At 35.5% G+C, this 24,004-nt stretch overlaps 1 protein-coding gene and 1 long non-coding RNA gene across 8 annotated transcripts in view; one reads left to right on the top strand and one right to left on the bottom strand.

Annotated features, from left to right (window-relative positions):
• The window catches only part of itga9 (integrin, alpha 9), a 198,593-nt gene that overhangs the window by 96,794 nt on the left and 77,795 nt on the right, over positions 1-24,004 (top strand).
• Positions 966-5,610, bottom strand: LOC147841210 (uncharacterized). The gene is made up of 3 exons (XR_015506486.1): positions 5,304-5,610; positions 3,308-5,004; positions 966-3,272 (listed from the first exon to the last, which is right to left on the bottom strand). It is a non-coding gene; the product is annotated as an uncharacterized LOC147841210 (long non-coding RNA).

Raw genomic sequence — 24,004 nt, 5'->3', positions numbered from 1 at the left:
GTAATCATATCCAGCTGTCCCCCATTAAACACGCTCACCACTCCAGCGCCTATTTATAAAACATGGTGACGGAAAAAATATTAAAATGCAAGGTCCCGCAATACCGCTAATAAATGTCATGGAAAGAACTCAGAAACAGGCAGAACGGCAGAGTAACTTGATAAAGTAGCCAAGTAGCCTGTTTAGTTGCTTGCTGATTTCAGGGAAAGTAGACAGCATGGTGCTGGAGGACTGTGTCGTGACTGATGAACGATGCCCGAACAGATATCTTTTATTACTCTGGTGCTGTACTGTTCATCTTGATTTGACATTTAGTTTTGCATAAGGGATTTTTATTTGGATTTCTTTTGGTTTCTTAATGCATATGTGAGAAATAATGCTTATACAGACCCACTAATGTACTGTGTTCCCCCCAATTTCTGCTTTCATGTAAAGAATTTTTTTTTCAACATATTCATTCATTCATTCATTTTCTTGTCGGCTTAGTCCCTTTATTAATCCAGGGTCGTCACAGCGGAATGAACCGCCAACTTATCCAGCACATTTTTTACGCAGCGGATGCCCTTCCAGCCGCAACATCCACACACATACACACTCATACACTACGGACAATTTAGCTTTTTAGTACAATTTAGTACTGCATGTCTTTGGACTGTGGGGGAAACCGGAGCACCCGAAGGAAACCCACGGGAACGTAGGGAGAACATGCAAACTCCACACAGAAACGCCAACTGAGCCGTGGATCGAACCAGCGAACTTCTTGCTGTGAGGCGAACGTGCTACCCACTGCGCCACTGCATCGCCCTTTTCCAACACATTTCTAAGCATAATAGTTTTAATAACTCATTTCTAATAACTGATTTCATTTATATTTGTCATGATGACAGTCAGCGGTGTAAAGGAACAAATTACCAGTGGTGGAAAGAGTATTGAAAAGTCATGCTCAAGTAAAAGTACCATTACTTGCCTAAAAATATAGTGCGAGTAAAAGTATCTGTTGTGAATTTTACTCAAAGTATGAGCAAAATGTAGCCATTTCAAATGTACTCAAGAGTGGTGAGTAGTGAGTATTACGCTGTAAAAAGCTGATGTGTTTATATGTAATTTGTGGATGTGTGTGTAAACGTAACATTCTGTAGTGCATCGAGTTATTGCCCTGCAGGCATACAACATCATTAGACATTAACATTAGGTTAGATTGTCTGGCCAGTGTCTGAGGACAACGTTATTTGTTCAATAACAACATCAAATGACGTTGAAATTTGGTTGACTTTAGTTGTGTTGGAAAGTGATCAAAATCCAATGTCGAGCAAACATCCAACGTCATTTTGGCATCAATTCATCAATTCATCAAACATCAATTCATGTTTTATATATTTGAATTGCATTAATATATTTCTTTTGATCAACCCTATTTTGAGGTAGTTCATTATGAGGTGATTTACCTTTATGTGAGATTTGATTGGACATTAATCACAGGACGGATTTTTCTAATCCCTATAGACAAGAAAAAAAAAAGTAGTGACTGAAGGTTAAAGAAAAGTAGTGGAGTAAAAGTACTGATTACTGCACTAAAAATGTACTAAAGGTAAGTAAAAGTACACATTTAAAAAAAATACTTACTAAATTACAATTCCTGAGAAAAACGACTCAATTACAGTAACTTGAGTATTTTTAATTAGTTACTTTACACCACTGCAGGTTAAAAATACTCAAACTACTGTAATAGAGTAGTTTTTTTCAGGAATTCGTTCATTTATTCATTTTCCTTTCAGCTTAGTTCCTTTATTAATCAGTGGTTACCACAGCGGAATGAACCGCCTACTTGTCCAGCACATGGTTTACGCAGAGGATGCCCTTCCAGCTTCAACCCATCTCTGGGAAACATCCATACGCACTCATTCACAGTCATAGACTATGGACAGTTTAGCCTACCCAATTCACCTGTACCGTATGTCTTTAGACTGTGGGGGAAACCGAAGCACCCGGAGGAAACCAGCCTGATCTCACGAGAAAACGTATTTTACGTTTTGCCAGTTTAGTGGCTAATTCATACGAATTAGTATTAGTTCAGTTGTACGAAATTGTACGATTTAAAAAAGGAGGCGTGGCACCTAACCGCACCCCTAACCCCAACCGCCATTGGGGGATGAGCAAATCGTATTAAATTGTACGAATTAGATCAAACGAATTCATACGAATTAGCCACTAAATCAAAAAGTTACAAATTGCCGTGAGACTGTGTTGAGGAAACCTACCCGAACGCAGGGAGAACATGCAAACTCCACACAGAAACGCCAACTGACCCAGCTGAAGCTTGAACCAGCAACATTCTTGCTTTGAGGCGACAGCACCACCAACTGTGCCACTGCGTCGCCTTTTACAGGAATTGTAATTTACTAAGTAGTTATAAAAATGTGCACTTTCACTTTCCCTTGAGTACATTTTTAGAGCTCTATCAGTTCTTCTACTCCACTACTTCAACCTGCAGTCGCTGCTTTATTATTTCTTGTCTATGGGGATTAGAAAAATCAGTCCTGTTTTTCCTATCCGATTAAATCACACATAGAAGGAAAATTGCATCATAATAAACTACCTCAATGGGCGATTTATAATTGCAGCAAACTGTTTGGAAGCATTAAAAGTGTTCAAGAAGATGTCCGAAATCTTTACACACAATGACCCAGTTTAGATGCAGATTACTGATGAGAAGGAGACGAATGTTTACTGTATGATGACCGAAATGGCCTTAAACATCCAGCAGGCACAAGACGTCAACATAACGTCAGATTGACGTTGTACCCGAACGTCGTGAGGATGTTGCATTTTGTTTGGAAGTGAAAATCGGGTTGACGATAGAACTCAATGTCAGGCCGACATCAATGTCCAACATCCAACCTAAAATCAACCAAGTATCAACGTCTAATGATGTTACAGCTTGACGTTGTATGGATGTTACCACATCACCTTTACTGTTTTACATTTATGGTAAAGTTGTTATGAGTTGTTTTTCATTTTAAAACTGTTAAACCTGAATTAATTTTTATTCATGATATAATAATTTTAATTGTATTTATTCAGCTTTTAATCACTTATTTAAAATAGCTGCAAAAGAAAACCTATTTTATTTTCTTGAGTTATCTTTTTTTTGTCTAATGATTAAATTGTATTCTGCTATGCTGAAGCAAGTCTGTGAACGTCAGCTCATCCTGACCGCTCAGGACCACAGCGACAGATGCTTCCTCCGTCTGATGAGATCAGGACTCATAAAACTGCTAAACTTTTACCATGAGATCAGGACTCTAACTGCTAAACTTTTACCATGAGGTTATTCTGGGTCTATTGTTCAAATCACAGCAGCCTAGATACAATCTGTAAATCTACTGCGCTTGGGCAGAGAGAGAATGCTTGTAAAATAAACTGAGAATGAAATCGACAAAAAATATTGCTTAAGGGGGCTAATAATATTGACCTAATGAAAAAATTAAAAACTGCCTTTATTCTAGCAGAAATAAAACAAATCACACTTTCTTCAGAAGAAAGAATATTATAGGAAATACTGTGAAAAAATCCTAACTCTGTTAAACATTATTTGGGAAATATTTGAAAAAGGAAAAATTCACTGAGGGTGAATAATTGTGACTTCAACTGTATATATGATCCTCCCGCACTAAAGACAGTCCAAAAGGAAAACACACACAGTTCCAACAACAATCAGGGAGTGGCTTGGGAGCTAGGGTGAATCACTAGTGTTACTGTTGTTTAACATTCACTGGAGGCAGAAGTCAGGTGTTCAAAAGCAGACACATAACAGCATGTCATCAGAACATATAAATAAGGCCCTCCAAAGTCCTGCTTTAGGGAATAGAAAAACAAATATATCTATGCTATTTTAAACACTGAATCATAACACAGTTACAGCTTTGGCAACCCCTGATAAATCAGAGCCTGGGCTGAAGGAAACTGTGTATAACACATTTAACCTACACTGAATATTCTGATTGTTAAATGATGCTAAAGTTCAATCTGATCGTCAAAATGTTTAAACAAAAAAGAGAATGTAAGAGAATGTGTCAAGGTTGTCAGAGCTAGGCGGGCTATCAGAAACTGCTGATCTGCTGATTTTTTTTAATGCAAAACCATCCCAAAGGTTTAAAGAGGATGGTCAGATAAAGAGAAAACACCCCAAATAATGTGTTGCCTTTGCCAGAGGTCATGAGTTCTGCTGGTTCAGCTGATTAAAAAGCAACAGTAACTGAAAAAACACTTGTTATAACTGAGGCGTGCATTCACAACACATCCAACCTTGAAACAGATGAGCTACAGCAGCAGAAGATAAGGAAACTGTGTGATTTAAGAACAGAAAACTGAGGTCTCATTAAAACAGACAACAGAAGATTGAGAAAAGGTTGCCTTGGGTTTTTCTTAAGCATTCATAGGATAGTCGGGTCAGATTTTGGGTTAAATAACATGAAAGTATGAATCTGCATACCTCTTAACCCCTTCCGTTTTTTCCAGGATTCTCCTGTATTTTACAGTTGCATCCCGCTATCATCCCGTAAAGGTATTTCCCGATTTTCTCCTGTAATTTCAGTCTTTCTCTGAAGGGTGGCAAATAAACATTAAAGAGCCGATCCTTCCTATATGCAACCCATACCGCCGAACCACTAGGGGCCACCCCTTGCTCTTAAATGTGAGTCTGTTCTGTGCTTTCGCTTTGTTTAGGCATAAAACACTTTGAAATAAATATAAAAACAGTGCGATTCCCTTTTCTTTTCATTACAGGTGCCGTCTCCCCTTCATATGAAATCCTCAAAAGTTGTATAGCGGTACTGTCAGCTGACGCGCTCTATAGTGATAGACACTGTTTCCTTAACGATTCTGTACACGCAATTTGAAGCAGAGTCTGGATTTTGGGTGCGTGTTTAAGCAGACATAGACACATAATTAATAATAATAACATCATAAGATGTCAATCTTGGTGTTTTTTTTTTTTAAACACAACTAATTTTGGTAACACTTTACAATGAGGTTCATTAGTTAATGCATTTACTAACATGAACTAATCATGAACAACACATGTACAGCATTTATTAATCATAATTGAACATTTACTAATGCATTATTAACATTCAAGTCCGTGCTTGTTAACATTAGCTAATGCACTGAGTTAACATGAACTAACAATGTACAACTGTATTTTCATTAACTAAAGTTTATTAACATGAATATATACTGCAGTAAATGTATTGTTCAATGTTTGTTCATGTAGTTAAAGCATTACTAAACATTAACTAATGAACCTTATTGTAAAGTGTGACCCTAATTTTTGTCCTGAATGAGTATAAACAGTTAGGAAAGCAATCAAATGATTTCATTATAATGTTAGCAGGTGCATTTTTAAAGTGACACCTGGTATTTAATGTAATCAAACAAACAAAAAAAATCTAAAATAAGAGATTCATTGGTTGCTCTTTAATCAGAATGTGTGAGTTATACAGTGAAGACACGGCTAATGAGAATTGATAGCTTGATTCTATTTCTTTATATTAGCTATTCATTTTAATAAGATGAACTGTTTGCTAATGTATACTATTTTTTTCATTTTGTAAATAATAATAATAATAATAATAAAACATGTTACTGACCATTTAACTATTTGTTTACTATGAAACAGCTCCAAATGAACATATTTAGTAATTAGTGGATATTTTTTTAAAGGGGAGGGGGGGGGGGGTGATTGGGGTATCTGGCCTGCCTTGTATAAACAGTTCAGGCTATTGGTGGTGTAATTGGCACATTTTAGGCCATCTAATACAAAATGTGCATCCATTAAACACCATAGTATTGTTGCTGACCGTGTCCACACTGCAAAAATACTTTTCTAACTTAGATTTTTTGTCTTGTTTCCAGTTCAAATATCTAACTTTTTTTTTTAAATCAAGAATAATTTTCTAGACAAACAGAACATATTGTCTCATTTTAAGTAATAATATATCAAAATTACACGAGTTTTTTTGTAATGATCCATGATAACACTCTACAAGTCTTCACATTTATGCAAATATATATCTGACTAAAAACAAGACAAAAATCTAAGTTAGAAAAGCATTTTTGCAGTGTGGACATGGTCAGCAACGACACTATGGTGTTTAATGGATGCACATTTCGCATTAAAGAAATTAACTATTTTAATCGTTAACCATTTGACTGCCCCTCTACCAAACAATTGACCATGTTTTTACTGTTTTTAAATAATGACTGTGGCGACGCAGTGGCCTCACAGCAAGAAGGTGGCTGGGTTGGTTCGAACCTCGGCTCGGCTCAGTTGACGTTTGCGTGTTGAGTTTGCATGTTCTCCTTGCGTTTGCGTGGGTTTCCTCCGGGTGCTCCGGTTTCCCCCACAGTCCAAAGACATGCGGTACAGGTGAATTGGGTAGGCTAAATTGTCCGTAGTATAAGACTGTGTGTTTGAATGAGTGTGCGTGGATGTTTCCCAGAGATGGGTTGCAGCTGGAAGGGCATCCGCTGTGTAAAAACGTGCTGGATTAGTTAGCGGTTCATTCCACTGTGGCAACCCCGGATTAATGAAGGGACTAAGCTAAAAAGAAAATGAAAGAATGAATAAATAATGACTGTTTTAAATAATGGCTAACACACAGCGTTATTGGTTTACAAAAAATCAAACAAACATCCTGTTGCTCTACTACACTTGATTTTGGTTTTATTGTTAAAAACAAAAAACAAAAAAAAAAACAGGAAACATCTTAAATGAGAATCTGAAATATTTTAAGGCATACTTAAAAAAAAATGTGATTTAGTGTTCAAAAATGTTTTATTTTTAAACAAATTGGTCTTACACTTCATATTTTCAGATTTTTCATAGTATATTTATTGAATCCGGTACTTTTACTATAAACTGACACATCAACCATTTAGAAGAGGCTGATATTTAAAAAAAATATATGGGATATGTTGAAAAGGTCACACTTAACAATAAGGTTCATTAGTTAATGTTAATTAATGCATTTTCTAACATGAACAAACAATAAACAATACATTTTATTGCAGTATTTGTTTATGTTAGTTAACGTTAGTTAATGAAAATACAGTAGTTCATTGTTAGTTCATGTTAACTCGTGGAGCATTAACTAATGTTAACAAGCATGGACTTGGATGTCAATAATGCATTAGTAAATGTTCAATTATGATTAATAAATGCTGTACATGTGTTGTTCATGATTAGTTCATGTTAGTAAATGCATTATCTAATAAACCTTATTGTAAAGTGTTACCAAAGAAAAAAAAACATTGAGTGTGTTAACTAGTGGCATTAGGAGTTAAGAAATGCAATCCAAACATTTTTTTCTTGGTGGAGTAGTTAAAGGGTTAAATAAAAATTGAGTAGGGGGGGGGGGATATACTGTAACAAAGGGGCTGACACAGAGGGATCCATTTGCAGTATGTTTATTAAACACAGTTTAATAAAGATAAGCACACATATGTAATGCGTGTGCGAACTCGTATCAAACACAATAGTGTTACGTTGAAAGGTTGGCGGCAGGTAACCACAGTATGAATGTTCAGGCATGGGTCTGAGGCAGGCAGCGAATATCAATGTCGGTGTTCAGGCTAGAGTTCAAGGCAGGAGGCTAGGATCAAAGTCGGTAATCAGGCAGAGGTACAAGGCAGGCGGCTGGCAGGACGAGGTCGAGGAACAAGGCAAGGTAAGCAACGGGAAAGCAGGCAGTGTAGAGAAACGCTCAGTAGTGTTAGCCGGGGCAGAACAAGACTTCGCAAAAAGTGAGTGTGTGTGTGCTGCTTATAAGCGTGAGCGTGGGTGATCAAGTGGATGCGCTTCAGGTGTGCAAGCTATCAGTGTTAGTGGATGACGTAATGGTTAATGGTCCGGGGATGGTGACCTCTGCTGGCCAGGGAGGGGAATGACTGGGACCGAGTCGGTGACATATACAGGCGGGCTTATAATCCAGTGCTTTTGTTATAATCGGAATAATTTCAATATTTCCACTATTTTAAATACATGATGCTGAAGTTCATCCTAGGGAAATCCTGTAACCTCTTTCATTATTGCTGTTCCTGTGTTTTTCTTAATATAACAGAACAAACATCAAATCTCCAGCAACAGCGGAAGCTTGAATTATTTTAGTCTCCATTTGATAAATGCATTGAAGATAAACTAAAGCCATTAAAGCTGCACTGATATGATCTGATGCCTAACCATGACTGAATGCTGTGCAAACAGGAGGTCAGCTTCTTAAAATACTTTTTTGTCTCAATCCATCTTATTTGTGTCAGACTGTGTAGTGTTCTTCAACTGGTTTTGATGAAGGCCATATCTCCGTCAGCATCACTTACTCACTTTTCAACTCCTTAAAAGGAGCAAATCCCAATCTCTCTTCATGTGGAGTGCATAGAGAGCAGGCGAACGATTGAAGGAGGAATGGCTTGGAATTCTGGGAATGAGTAGCAGGAGTGAAGGATTCCGTTGGCTCTCCTACACTTACCCTTGACATGACCCACCTGCTTACTAAGTGAGTAAACCTTAAGGGCAAATCAGTTATTCCAGGCATTTATGTCGACAGAAGACCTATGAAGCCATGGAAATATTACTGTACATGTCAAGGCCAAAGGGATTGGGTTCTGTTGCTCCTCCAAATGAAGAGACACTGCTGGATGTCCTGCTAAATACCAGAGTATTTTCGCTCTGTGGAAAGATTTCCAGGCAGTTTGGTTTTTGGTGAAGTGTTAAGAGTGTGTGTGTGTTGGCTCGACTAGCTTCGTAAGCGCTTGATGAATGCTTTGTTCTCGCTCTTTTTTCGTTCTTTTGCACAAAACCTGTCAAGAGCATGTGCAGGTCACTTTTCACCACTTAATCGAGAGGGAAAAATGGAAATATTATATTTGGATGAAGAAAATGAGGCGTGCTTTTCACATTTCATTGTACAGATGAAGCACATTTTCTCATCAAACTGACAGGAATGCTTTACAGTGCTCTTGTTTTGCATGTGTTTATTGACGAATTACCGGTTTGTAAACAGTTGCAGAAAAAAAACGGGAGCGCTAGCAGTTACAGCGAGGGAATGACATCCGATGCGGTATACAGAGTTTGTTGTTGTATTAGAGATAAGTTATATTGATTACATATTATTTACATAATGCTTTCAGCTTATTATAACAGCTCGTCACCCAGTGATAAGCACAGTTATTCTGCAAAATTAACATAAAAGTGAGCGACGTTCGTTTGACAAGTTCATTTGCGATAGCACCCTCCCAATGGATATTGGATAAGACGAAATGGCCAAGCATCCAGCCCCAAATATACAATCTTATTGAAACTCCAAATGATTTAACAAGAGAGAAGTTAAAGACCTGCAAGTCTTTGGATGCCAACAATTTTGTTCTGTGTGGTCATGTGCAAGAAATAATGCTCCATGATTACCAGATTTAAAACTATGTAGTGCTAAAAACTGAGGTTCTGCCTAGCCAAAGACAAAGAAAGAAGGCAGAACTGTACAAGGCCTGGGTAATCATCAACAAGCAAAACAACTGCATTCTGACAGCGAACTGTAACTGTACGGCAGGATATGTAAACTTACATCTTTACATTTCATTCTAAGCATTCAGTGTTCGCAGTTTTATTCACCATGTTTAACTGCTTTTGCTGAAATCAATGGTGCAATCAAAAATGAGTAATGTGCATGATTTAGCATAGCTTGAACTTACCTGATATGAAATAGGAACTGCAGAGTCCAGCATTTTTAGTTAGGTCCTCACTCCATTCAGCTCTCATGATGGCTGTTAGCCAAAGACGTCTGCGGTTGGCATTAAAAGCAGTGTGCTGTACGGTAAAAGTAAAGTTTTCTATTTTTGGACTTTCGATTTTGGCATCCTACCACAACACAACGTGTTTGCTATTGCAACCAGTCTTTTTTTGCAACCGGTATGCGCGGTTAAACCCCTGTGACGTCATGTGTGATGTAGTTCTTTCTGGTTCTGATTGGCTGATAGCCGTGCGATATTCTGCAATAACAGCACTCGTACAGCCTCTTCACCCTGCTGTGTTACTTCACCCACATAGAGTGACAGCAGATCAGTAAACTCACTACAGTTTGACAAATAGTGCTGCTGTTGGACAACATAATGTACTTTTGAGGCTTTTTAGGTGAGAATTTAGTTGTTTAGATTGCAACGATGCAGTTTATCTATAATGATAGTGCCTATATTAAATATTTATAATTTCTGAGAGACAGCGCTTCGGCGGGCATGAGAATATTATACTAAACTGAGCCAAGATGGTTGACGTCTCCGTCTAGCGACAGAGACAGCATGAAAAATCCTTAGAGGAGAAAAACTCAGCATTAATATCAAACTACAGCTGATCAAATCGTTATAAAACAGTTAAGAGACGTGCTAAGTCGATCTCTTTTGTATGTTGTAGTGCAGTATTTATACAATAGTGCTTTGGCTTTATCAGGGTTAATTTTTGTTATCTCCCGATTGCAACAGGGAATTACTGGGAAATCTCTGTAGACTGATGGCATTTTATGTAGTTCAGCCTTATAATCTTAAAATGTGAGCAAAATCACCTGTTTTGCCATCATTTTAGACATTACACTAGAGAATCATTCAAACTCAAGCTCTAAAGTGACGTTGGTGAAGAAGCAACTGTTAACAACCAGGATAGGAAAGTAACTGTACTGTGGCGTTAGTAACTTCTCTTTGAATTTTACTAGCAGTTAGCAACCAAACTTGTTGGTGCATTACCGCCACCGACTGGAATGGAGTATGCAGTGTTAGAAACTGTATTATGCATCGGGTTTTGGAAGGCCGCTGTGATTGGATACAGTACCAAACTTGGCGACCCGGGGGGTGTTACAGACTGTACCAAAAAGGGAGGGGGTGAGGGTGAAATTACGGGAGCTTTCCAGGAGAAATAACAAAATGGGAGAGTTGCAGGAGATTGGTCTGAAATACAGGAGACTCTCTGGAAAAACGGGAGTGTTGGCTGGTATGACTGCTACTCGTGTAATGTTGCTCATAAATATATGCATGTATGTGCTTGCATTACAGTAATAAGGGTTCAGCAGAATAGTGCCTAAAATTATTCATGGTTTGCATTACTGCAACTGATTTCATATTTTAATATTTACTTATTGAGAAAATCTTAAAAATTGTTAACATTCATTTAACATTATACAACATTACATTTATTTTTACAAAAAAAACAAACAAAAAAAAAACACTCTGAATGGATCAGATATGTTTAGATCTCATTGTGTGTTTGTTTTATGAAACCTGATTCAATAACTATTAATAGCAAAGTCTGGTATGGGTCAAATGGCATGAGAATAATAATCATAATAATAATCATTATTATAATAATCATAATAATCATATCAAATTTAGTTGACAGCTTTACAACCCTTAAAATTATTTGTGCTAAATGTAGTTACTCATTTCCTCTTGTATTATGAGGTCTAATATTGCTGACAGGTTTCATGAGATTCGTCCCTTAATCACCTGAGAGTTGTTCTTCAGTGGATGTTTTCATTGTTCTGAGAGCAAATGTTTTCCATGTGCTTGTTTGCAGCACAGGAGCATGGCACCTTTATTCAGCTTTATCAATCCCAGCTGTGTTTTCAACAAAGGGGCGCATGCTGAATACCTTTTACATTATGTACACGAGCCTGTTAATATGCACTGCAGTTGATTTGACCAGGACGTTTCCCAGTATTTCGTCCACTTATTGCCATTGTGTGTTAGACTATTGCTTGATACTGTAAACATGCTTAAAGCAAGACACAGAAGATGAACAGTATAAAAAAAATAACTAACATTTAACACTTTACAGTTTATTGGTTGCATTAAGATTTTTTTAAGTTCTGTTTTTATATACAAAATAATAATGCAGTATATAAACGGTTGAAGTCAGAATTTTTAGCCCCCCTGAATTATTTGCCACCCTGTTTAATTTTTTTTCCCAATTTATGTTTAATGGAGAGCAGATTTTTTTTAACACATTTCTAATCATAATAGTTTTAATAACTCATCTCTGATAACTGATTTATTTTATCTTTGCCATGATGACAGTAAATAATATTTTACTAGATATTTTTAAGACACTTCTATACAGCTTAAAGTGACTTTAAAAGGCTTAACTAGTTTAATTAGGTTTACTAGGCAGGTTAGGGTAGTTAGGCAGGTTATTGAATTACAATGGTTTGTTCTGTAAACTACAGAAAAAATGTTTTTTTTTTAAAAATAAAAACTGCTTTTATTCTCGCCACAATAAAACAAATAAGACTTTTTCTAGAAGAAAAAATATTTTAAGACATACTGCGAAAATGTGCTTGCTCTGTTTATCATCGTTTAGCAAATATTCCAAAAAAGAAGAAAAAATTCAAAGGGGGGCTAATAATTACTTTTGAACCAGTATATATATATATATATATATATATATATATATAGATATATATATATATATATATATATATATATATATATATATATATATATATATGCCTCCAAGCTCAAAGAAGTTGATGGCGCTTCTGGACACTGTTAACATAGGGCTTTTTTTTAGCACAGTACGGTTTTAACTAGCTTTTGTGGATGTAACTGTCTATTGTGGTACTTGACAATGGTTTGCCAAAGTAGTCCTGAGCCCATGTGGTGATATCACTTATAGATCAGTGATATCACCATTCTTGATGTAGTGCTGAATGAGGGATCGGAGATCACTGTTGTAGCTTAGGCTTGCGCCCTTGTCCTTTGCGCACTGAAATTTCTCCACAGACCTTGAATCTTTTAATTCTGTTATGCACTGTTGAAAGTGAAATATCCAAATGTCTTTCTGCCTTTCTTTGAGGGACATTGTTTTTATTTTGTCCTGAACATTGCCCAGATTTATTTATTTATTTAAGTAGTTAACCAGCATTTTTACAGTTTTAGCTAACAGTTATTTTTTAGTGTAGGACTCTACTGTTGGAGACAATTGTTGTTGCATAATCTGTAGTTGTTAGTCCATTATGCACGTGTATGTGTGTGTGTGTTATCTGTGCTGTATAGTGTACAGAAAGGGAAAGCAGTTGGTTGTGGAGGAGTCTGCATACTAACCCCAGATGGAGTGTGTTTCCAGCCAGCTGAAGTGAAGTGATGGGCGTTACATTCGCTTTCGCTCCAGCGTGTGTTAACCATCATCATTCTCATGGGAAACTTTCAGCAGTTCTCATGGGGGTTTAATGGAGGACTCGGAAACTATGCGTCCCTCTGATAACTCCTGCAGTTTGGCCAAACAAACCTAAAGTGTATCTGCCTCACTGCAGGAGGAAAACTCTGATCCGAAGCCATAGTGAGCTGCCTAAGTAGACAACATTTGATGGCATTGCTCCCAATGTTGCTGGAAGGCATCTAATTCTAAAGGGTAAAGTTGTGTTGCGTACAGTATTGTGCAAAAGGTTTAGGCCAATGTTAAATCTGATGTTGTAATGGATGTATGTGACCCTTTTTTATTGAGATTTATACAGGGTGAATAAATGATCTTTCAGTTGATGTATGATTTGTTAGGATAGGAGTTGAAGGGAGGCTGGTTTAAGCTACGTTTCTACCAGTGTTCTTGGCAATATTGTCTGAATCGATGGAATTGTAAATGTTGAAAGGTACAGATGGAAAGGACTTTGCTTTTGGAAAGGACTTCAGTGGTGATAGTTTTCATTTTTAGCATGATAGTGATCCGCTAATTGCAGTGAAATCCTATGTGCAGAAAGAAAAAAGTTGATGAAACATTGACAGTCATGAAATGGCCTCCACAGGGTCCAGACCTGAATATTATCGAGGCTGTATGAGATCACCTGGACGGAAAGAGAAAGTTATGACACTATAAAGCTAAATATGAACTCTGGAAAGTGCTATAAAAAACCTGATATTATTGCACAGCACATTATTTCAGAAAATGTCAGAACTATTAGAACAAAACAGTTCAAGCTGTACACCACATTTATAAATGAGAAAATGTAAAGAAAGATTTGAGACTCTGCACTGGAGCAGAAATCTGCAAATAAACATCAACATGAGCTGCTTTCAACACACATATAAAGGTGACATTTGTCATTTTACTGCCATTGCGAGATCACAAAATAACTAGATACAGTTTCAGCAGGAAATCACTCCAAAACCTGATCCTCAAATTACAAACAGCAGCACAAATAATCCACGTTGTGTCATTTCAGTTGGTTGCGATATTGTCTGAACTGATGGAACTGTGAATGTTGAAAAAGTACAGACAGGTTTTAATCCATTATGCCATTCTTTGTGGAAAGAACTTAGGTGGTAATAGTTTTCATTTTCAGCATGATCCGCTAACTGCTGTGAAATCTTGAAGAAAGAAAACAGCTGATGAAACAGACAGTCATGAAATGGCCTCCACAGGGTCCAGACCTGAATATTACAGAGGCTGTATGAGATCACCTGGACGGAAAGGGAGAGTATGACACTATAAAGCTAAATATGAATTTTGGAAAGTGCTATAAAAAACCTGATATTATTGCACAGCACAGTATTTCAGAAAATGTCAGAACTATTAGAACAAAACAGTTCAAGCTGTACACCACATTTATAAATGAGGAAACATAAAGAAAGACTTGAGACTCTGCACCGGAGCTGAAATCTCCAAAAAAACATCAGCATGAGCTGCTTTCAACGCAAATATAGACCATTTCGAGAAATGTAAACAAAAACAATATTCCCAACGCATTTCCTGTTTCACATTTTTAATTTCTATAGCTTACGAGAATCCAAAAAGAGCCACAAATTGATAAATAATGTGATGATAGCTGTTTTAACATTAAGTTAGGATTGAATTGCCTTTTGCTACAGTTATGAAAAAGTTTGAAAACAAGCAGCAAATGTTTGTGGACCAATGACATGACCACATTAAAATGGTCTATAAAGGTGACGTTTGACATTTTACTGCCATTGCGAGATCACAAAATAACTAGAGACAGTTTCAGCAGGAAATCACTCCAAAACCTGATCCTCAAATTACAAACAGCAGCACAAATAATCCACGTTGTGTCATTTCAGTTGGTTGCGATATTGTCTGAACTGATGGAATTGTGAATGTTGAAAAAGTAGAGACAGGTTTTAATCCATTATGCCATTCTTTCTGGAAAGACCTTAAGTGGTAATAGTTTTCATTTTCAGCATGATCCGCTAACTGCTGTGAAATCTTGAAGAAAGAAAACAGCTGATGAAACAGACTGTCAAGAAATGGCCTCCACACGGTCCAGACCTGAATATTACAGAGGCTGTATGAGATCACCTGGACGGAAAGGGAGAGTATGACACTATAAAGCTAAATATGAATTTTGGAAAGTGCTATAAAAAACCTGATATTATTGCACAGCACATTATTTCAGAAAATGTCAGAACAATTAGAACAAAACAGTTCAAGCTGTACACCACATTTATAAATAAGGAAACATAAAGAAAGACTTGAGACTCTGCACCGGAGCTGAAATCTCCAAAAAAACATCAGCATGAGCTGCTTTCAACGCAAATATAGACCATTTCGAGAAATGTAAACAAAAACAATATTCCCAACGCATTTCCTGTTTCACATTTTTAATTTCTATAGCTTACGAGAATCCAAAAAGAGCCACAAATTGATAAATAATGTGATGATAGCTGTTTTAACATTAAGTTAGGATTGAATTGCCTTTTGCTACAGTTATGAAAAAGTTTGAAAACAAGCAGCAAATGTTTGTGGACCAATGACATGACCACATTGAAATGGTCTATAAAGGTGACGTTTGTCATTTTACTGCCATTGCGAGATCACAAAATAACTAGATACAGTTTCAGCAGGAAATCAAGCCAAAACATGATGCTCAAATTATAAACAGCTGCATAAATAATCAACGTTGTATTGTTCCAGTTGGTTGCAATATTGTCTGAACTGATGGAATTGTGAATGTTGAAAAAGTAGAGACAGGTTTTAATCCATTATGCCATTCTTTCTGGAAAGGACTTGAGTGATAATAGTTTTCATTTTCAGCATGATCCGCTAACTGCAGTGAAATCTTGAAGAAAGAAAACAGCTGATGAAACAGACTGTCATGAAATGGCCTGCACACGGTCCAGACCTGAATACTATAGAGGCTGTATGACAGGGGTGATCAACCCTGTTCCTGGAGATCTACCTTTCTGCAGATTTCAGTTGCAACCCATATCAAACACAACTGCCTGTAATTATCAAGTGCTGTTTAGGTCCAAATTAATTGGTTCAGGCGTGTTTGTTCACGGTTGGAGCTGAAATCTGCAGGAAAGTAGATCTTCAGGAACAGGGCTGAGATCACATAGGCCCATGACAGAAAAAGAAAGTTATGACACTCTAAAGCTAAAGATGCACTCTGGAAAGTGCTAAAAAAAGCCTGATATTATTACACAGTTGATTATATCAGAAAACTTCAAAACAATTAGAACAAAAGTGTTCAAGCTGTGCTTTGTGCCAAAGGAAGCCACATTAAACAGTTTCTGTTTCCTTTTTTTTTGTAATTCAAAACATCACAATAGAATTGTAATGCAGAACAAAATTACGTTGCAACAGACGCAACACGAACATAAAAAACATCACTATAAAAACACTATGAAATCCTAACATGATAAATATGCTTTTATAATTCCATAAAATATAGTTATGTAAGATATAACCTATTTTAAAAAATCTCTGAAGAGAATAACTTAATACTTAAATACCTATTTCACCATTTGTTGTAATATTAACAATTTATGCTAATTTTTACTGTTTATAAATTTATTATTTTCACACTAGCTATCAACAATGTTTAAGAAATGGTATTATTCAAAAGTCTAATAATGACAGAATCAAAACTGTCATGAAACCGCACTGATTTGCTCCTCAGGCTTCTGTAATGTCTGCCTGATGGCATTATGGAGCAGGCTATGGCCAGGGTGGGCAAACATAGACTTTTGCATGTTTGTACATATTTCCTATATTTTCTAGTTTGTTTTTAATAAAGAGACTCATTAATTATATATTGTGCAAGATCTTAAGACCTCAAAGCTGGTATGGTGCTTTATGACTTTAGCACAGAACTGTATTTTAATGCCTTTTTATAAGCAAATGCAGTTAGCATGCTGGTTACCAAAGCTGATTACTTTGTTTTGGAACCAAGCGTATGAAGTTGCAGCTTGCAGATACTGTTTGTGTTGTGAAATTAGGTGATGATTGTTCATTTAAGCAAGCAGAAACTCTTGTTCAGTTTATTTGGGTGAAGGGTCATTTATGGGTAAAGGTTCAAGCTGAAAATTTGGGTCATTTTTAGATTCTGATTTCTTAAAGGGGACCTATTATGCAAAAATCACTTTTATAAAGTGTTTAAATGCAATTATGTGGCAGCAGTGTGTGAATATAGCCAGCTTCTAATAGTGAATAATGGTTAATTTTATTTTTTATAAACACACTTGATAAAAACAGTTTGCAGAAACACTTTGATTGACATTCTCTCTTTATACGTGTCATCAGAGGGAGAAAGCCCCGCCCACTAGTGATCATCTCTCCCTCATTAGCATAGGACATTAGTCTTGTTTTTGAATCTGCCACTAAGCTGACACAGGCATTCATAGCTCCTCCCTCTTTTGAAATGAGCTCAATCTCATTTAAACTTAAAGCATCACCAAAATGGCACAATTTGGTTCAAAGCCTTAAAGGGAAAGTTTCAAAGAGTTGTAAAACATTGTTTATGGTATATTTTGAAACTTCACATACACACTTTATATGGACATCAGAGACTTATTTGACATCTTGTAAAACAGGGCATAAATTGGTCTTCTTTAAAAAGCAAATATTTGACTAAATCAAACCTCTAAACCTAAAATTGAAAAAAAATAATAATAATTTTAGGGAAATAAATAAAAATAAAGCTTAAAAAGTCCATGCAAAAACTATACTGAATATATAATCATTTTACATTTTTCCCCAAATTTCCCCCATTAATTCCCCACAATAAAACAATTAGTGTTCTTATTGTAATTAATAATAATAATAATAATAATAATAATAATATAATTAATATATAGCATGATACAATTTAAGCATTTTACAAAAAAGATTAAAAAAATTTTTTTCGAGTTGAATAAATCAAACTAAAACAGAAAAAAAAATGAATTTAAGTTGAACAAGTTTTAAAACACAAAAATGCATAACAACTTTACAAAAAAGTGCACTTTAAATTTTTAAATAAATGCTGATTTCCTATCTGATTTCCTAAAAATAAAAGCTAATAATAATCATAGAAATATTACATAGATTATACATAGATTAATCATTTGTAAAAGTTTATATTTACTATCTGTAAACTGCTATTTTATCCTTAGCTAGAAGTCAAACTACAGTTGTTTAAACTTAATTAACTAATAACTATAATCAAAAACTATAATAATCATAAAAAAACCTATCAAATAAATACTGTCAAAGCAAATTAGTGGTAAAATATTGTATTATTAAGTTAATAAAAAGTTTTATTATAAGAATTAGTCATTTGTCATTATTTCCTCAGTCTGTTAGAACTGACCTGAGAGTAATGTCTGTGTGTGAAATACCAATAGAGAAGCCGTGAATTGAACCACATCATATGTTTCTCTCTCCACACAACTGTGTCCAGTTTGACATCATCACAGCCTCTTTTCTTTGGCCCGTTTTGAAGCTGTTGGAGAGCTGCTTGCTTGATTTGTTTATGAAATAAGGCATTTCTGTACATGGGCTAAAACTTCAGGAATGAGTGTCTGCAATTTATCATCACTTTTAGACAAGCCTGAGGGCCTTGGAGGGAGATCTGAGAAATATCTCCACATTCAGGTTTTGTTTTCACGGTTCATGTCCAGTTTATTCCAATTTTTAATGTGGGAATCAAATGCAGATTTACCTGTTAAGCTCTAGAGAACTTGTACTAAGGATGTGAATTAATATATCATGCTTATTTGTAGAATAAGTTATAAGTATTTTTACAGTTCAGTTTTAGCAATCTTCATATTGACAATTCAGCTCTCTTCGTAGTGCAGTTTGAAAACATTTGTTATGTTGAACGCAGCCATGACTCATGACAAAAGCTATTTTTTGAAAGCTGAATTTACGTTACGTCTCCAAAGCTTGTGAAAAAAAAATATGTAGCATACATTTTATAGCATATCATACGGTTACAATTTATAGGAGGCTATTTTTTAGGAAATGTATCTGTAGCCTACTGTATATGACATGGACCTGTTGGTTAGAACATTTCTGCAGTGGTTTGAATGTGTCAGAGTTATAAAAGTAGACTTAAAAATAAATCAATAAATCAACAATATCCTACGTAATAATAATAATAATAATAATAATAAGAAGAAGAAGAAGAAGAATTAATAATAATAATAGTACATAAATAATAATAATAAGAATAATAATAATAATAATAATATTAACAATAACAACAATAACAACAACAATAATAAAAATAATAATAATAAAAATAACAATAACAATAATATATTAATAATAATAACAATAAAGATAATAATATTAACAATAACAACAACAACAACAACAACAATAATAATAATAATAATAAATTAATAATAATAATAATAACAATAATAAATTAATAATAATTATAATAACAAAAATGATAACAATACAACCAACAACAACAACAATAATAATAATAATAACAATAATAATAATAATAAATTAATAATAATAATTTAATAAAAAATAAATAATAATAATAACAATAATAAATTAGTAATAATTATGATAACAATAATGTTAACAATACAACCAACAACAACAACAACAATAATAATATATAATAATAATAATAAATGAATAATAAAAAATAATAATAATTATTATTATTATTGTTATTATTTTTATTATTTATTTATTATTATTATTATTATTAAGTAAGTTTTTCTTAATAAATAGCCTACTGTAAATTACAACCATTAACGATTTATATGATTTATTATTTATATGATTTTTTTCCCTCTAAAAAAGTAGTAACTTTAAAATATAGTACTCCATAACTGTCCTATAGTATAATACAGTTCATATTACAGTTAAATATTTTACAAAAATGGTTAACAGTGTTGTTTTGTGTTCAACAGATTAAAAGAAATTCATAAAAGTGCTTGATTGTGAATAAATAATAAGGATATATATATTTATTTATTTTTTTGCTGAACTGTCCCTTTAAGGTGGAACAGTATTGGCATGTTGTTCACATCTGAATCTCTGTGCTAAAATTAGTTAATCGCATTTGCACACACACACACACACACACACACACACACACACACACACACACACACACACACACACACACACACACAAACACACACACACACACACACACAAACACACACACACACACAGAGCATGACTATTTTAGGTGGCATGAGTTGTGTTCTTCGTCACAGTTATTCATTTTCACCCTCTGAATATTCTGTGTCTCATAATTGGCTCCATATGGGATGTTGTTGTGTTGAATAAAGTCTGTCAGGGACAATATCACCAGCGGATTTGACGTTGTTGTACTTAAGCTCAACTTTGGTGGGTTCTCCAGTGGGGGGGATCATGTTCATATGGGTCCTGTGAGTAAAAATTAAATATATGAGGGCTTTTATACAGGAAGTACTTCAGGTTTCACTCGTTTATCACATGCATGGACTAAAATGGCCTATGACAATTCAGGGTACACTGCAGCCTCTGTGTAGACTTTATTTTTGGTGAGGGTTTAAAGAGATAGGATACCCAAAAATTAAAATTACCTCATTATTTATTCTCCGTCATGTAGTTTTAAAGCTTTATGAGTTTCTTTCTTTTATTGAGCATAAAAGAAGATATTTTGAAGAATGAAAATTAGCAAAATTATTCGCACTCCTGTGAATTTTTCTTTTCTTTTTCAAATATTTCCCAAATGATGTTTAACAGAGCAAGGAAATTTTCACGGTATTTCTTATACTATTTTTTCTACTTGAAAAAGTCTTATTTGTTTTATTTCAGCCAGAATAAAAGCAATATTTAGTTTTTAAAAATAATTTTAGGGTCAATATTATTAGCCCCTTTAAGCTATGTTTGTTTTAATTGTGTACAGAACAGACCACTTTTATACAATGACTTGCCTAATTAACTTAACTTTAAACTGATTAAGCCCTTAATAGTCACCTTAAGCTGAATACTAGTATCTTGAAAAGTATCTAGTAAAACATTATGTACAGTCATTATGGCAAAGATAAAATACTTATAGTTCTGACTTCAGCTGAACTGCCTTATGTATATATATATATATATATATATATATATATATATATATATATATATATATATATATATATATATATATATATACATACATACATACATACATACATACATACATACATACATACATACATACATACGTGTGTGTGTGTGTGTGTGTGTGTCTGTGTGTGTATATATAGACTTACCAGTTATTTTACCAGGTTGGACTCACTTTTTTTCTTCAATACTGCCTTAATCCTTCGTGTCATAGATTTAACAAGGTACTGGAAATATTCCTCAGAGATTTTGCTCCATACTGACATGATAGCATCACGCAGTTGCTGCACATTCATAAAGCAAATATCCCGTTCCACCACATCCTAAAGGTGCTTTATTGCTGGGGTTCCCAAACTTTACAGCCCACAACCCCCAAAATAACAATGTCAGTGACTCGCGACCCACATTTTTCAAGGTGGTTATACTGTAAATATAAACATAAGCATATTGACAACACAAAAATACAACAGTCTGTTAACCATATAATGTTTTTTAATAGCCATTAATTAATTTAATTACATTTTAATATAAAAAGTAAAGGCTGATGACTGATTTTTATTTGTATGCTGCTGTTGTTTCTTTAACGCAACTATTAACTATCTTCTGTATGTTATGAATCAAATATTCTAATAGTTTAATAAAATTTATTTGAGCTTTGGAAAAGCACCAAGCAACCCCTTGTCATTGTCACATGACCTCCCAGGGGGAACCCTGCTCTTTTGGATTGAGGCTGGTGACAATGGAGGCCATTTGAGTACAGTGAACTCGTTGTCATGTTCAAGAAACCAGTCAAAGGTGATGCGCACTTTATGACGTCGCGTTATCTTGCTGGAAGTAGCCATCAGAAGTTGGGTACACTGTGGTCATAAAGGGATGGACATGGTCAGCAACAATAGGTAGGCTGTGGCGTTGACACGATTGTCACGATTCTAGCCTCAGTTTCCTGTTCTTAGCTAAAAGGAGTGGCACCCAGTGTAGTCTTCTGCTGCTGTAGCCCATCTGCCTCAAGGTTGGACGTGTTGTGTGTTCAGAAATGCTCTTCTGCAGACCTCGGTTGTAATGAGTGTTTATTTGAGTTACTGTTGCCTTTCTGTCAGCTGGAACCAGTTTGACCATTCTCCTCTGACCTTTGGCATCAACAAGGCGTTTGCGCCCACAGAACTGCCGCTCACTGGATATTTTCTCTTTTTCAGACCATTCTCTGTAAACCCTAGAGATGGTTGTGCGTGAAAATCCCAGTAGATCAGCAGTTTCTGAAATACTCAGACCAGCCCGTCTGGCACCAACAACCGTGCCTTGTTCAAAGTCACTTAAATCCCCTTTCTTCCACATTCTGATGCTCGGTCTGAACTGCAGCAGATCATCTTGACCATGTCTACATGCGTAAATGCATTGAGTTACTGCAGAAATTTGCGTTAACGAGCAGTTAGACAGGTGTTTCTAATAAAGTGGCCGGTGAGTGTATACTAAAAATACCCTAGAAGTCAATGGCTATGTCCGAAATCACATACTTTCCTACAAAGTAGAACATGACAAACAGTAAAAACAGTAAAAATAAATTATGACAGAATTTTCATTTTTGGGTGAACTGTCTCTTTAAGTACATTATTGTGTGGTTGCTATGTTTGTAGAACAACTAATGTGAGACGGATTGCATGCTGAAGTTTAATAGTGAGATCAATAGAAATCCTGGATATAAAGTTAATGTGTTATTTAAGTGCATATTTTTAGCATAACTCTAAAGCCATGTCATACATGTGTCTGCCCTTAAAAGGGAATCCTCCTGTGGAGCGTAAATGAATAGCAGAAACAGTGAGTTTAGCTTCGAGGGTCTTGATCTGGATGAAAGCCCGGTTTGTGCAGTGTTCGCATGTATTTAATAACTGTTGGAACGCTCCGGTCACAGCCACGTGAGCGCTCAGGTCCTCTTAGCCAATCAGAGTTGCCGTCTGCTGCGATGACATCATTCCTCCTGGTTTCCCTGAAGAGCAGGAAGGAGTTGAGTTTAGCCGACTCGCTTATCTTAAAGATAAACGGATATGTTTTCTGTATCAAAGCCTCTGGTTCTGCACATCTTCTCATACTGGCACAAACCTCAGAAATTTAAACCGTTAAATACAAATGACATTCTTGAGAGCTTTGCGTGATATCAGCCTCCTGCTTCTACCCACTGATTTGTAGCATAGTAACTTTATTTGTAAGAAGGGTTTAACAGTCTGATGCCACTGCAAAACATGTTCACATTCCACTAAGAAGTCTTACTTTCAGATAAAAAAAATCTGTCTGTCTGTCCATCCGTCTGTCTGTCTTTCTCTCTAGTTGTCTATCTATTTGTCTATCTGTTTATCTATCTGCCTGCCTGTCTTTTTGTCTGTCCATCTATATGTCTGTCTGTCTGTCTGCCTGTATGTTTGTCTGTCTATCTGTCTGTATTTCTATTTGTCTGTCTGGCTATTTATCTATCTATCTATCTATCTATCTATCTATCTATCTATCTATCTGTCTGTCTGTCTGTCTGTCTGTCTGTCTGTCTGTCTGTCTGTCTGTCTGTCTGTCTGTCTGTCTGTCTGTCTGTCTGTCTGTCTGTCTGTCTGTCCGTCCGTCCGTCCGTCCGTCCGTCCGTCC

This window comes from Danio rerio, chromosome 13 (genome assembly GCF_052040795.2).
Source record: "Danio rerio strain M-AB ecotype USA chromosome 13, GRCz13ab, whole genome shotgun sequence".
Taxonomy (NCBI): domain Eukaryota; kingdom Metazoa; phylum Chordata; class Actinopteri; order Cypriniformes; family Danionidae; genus Danio; species Danio rerio.
This window is presented reverse-complemented; position numbering and strand designations above follow the sequence as displayed.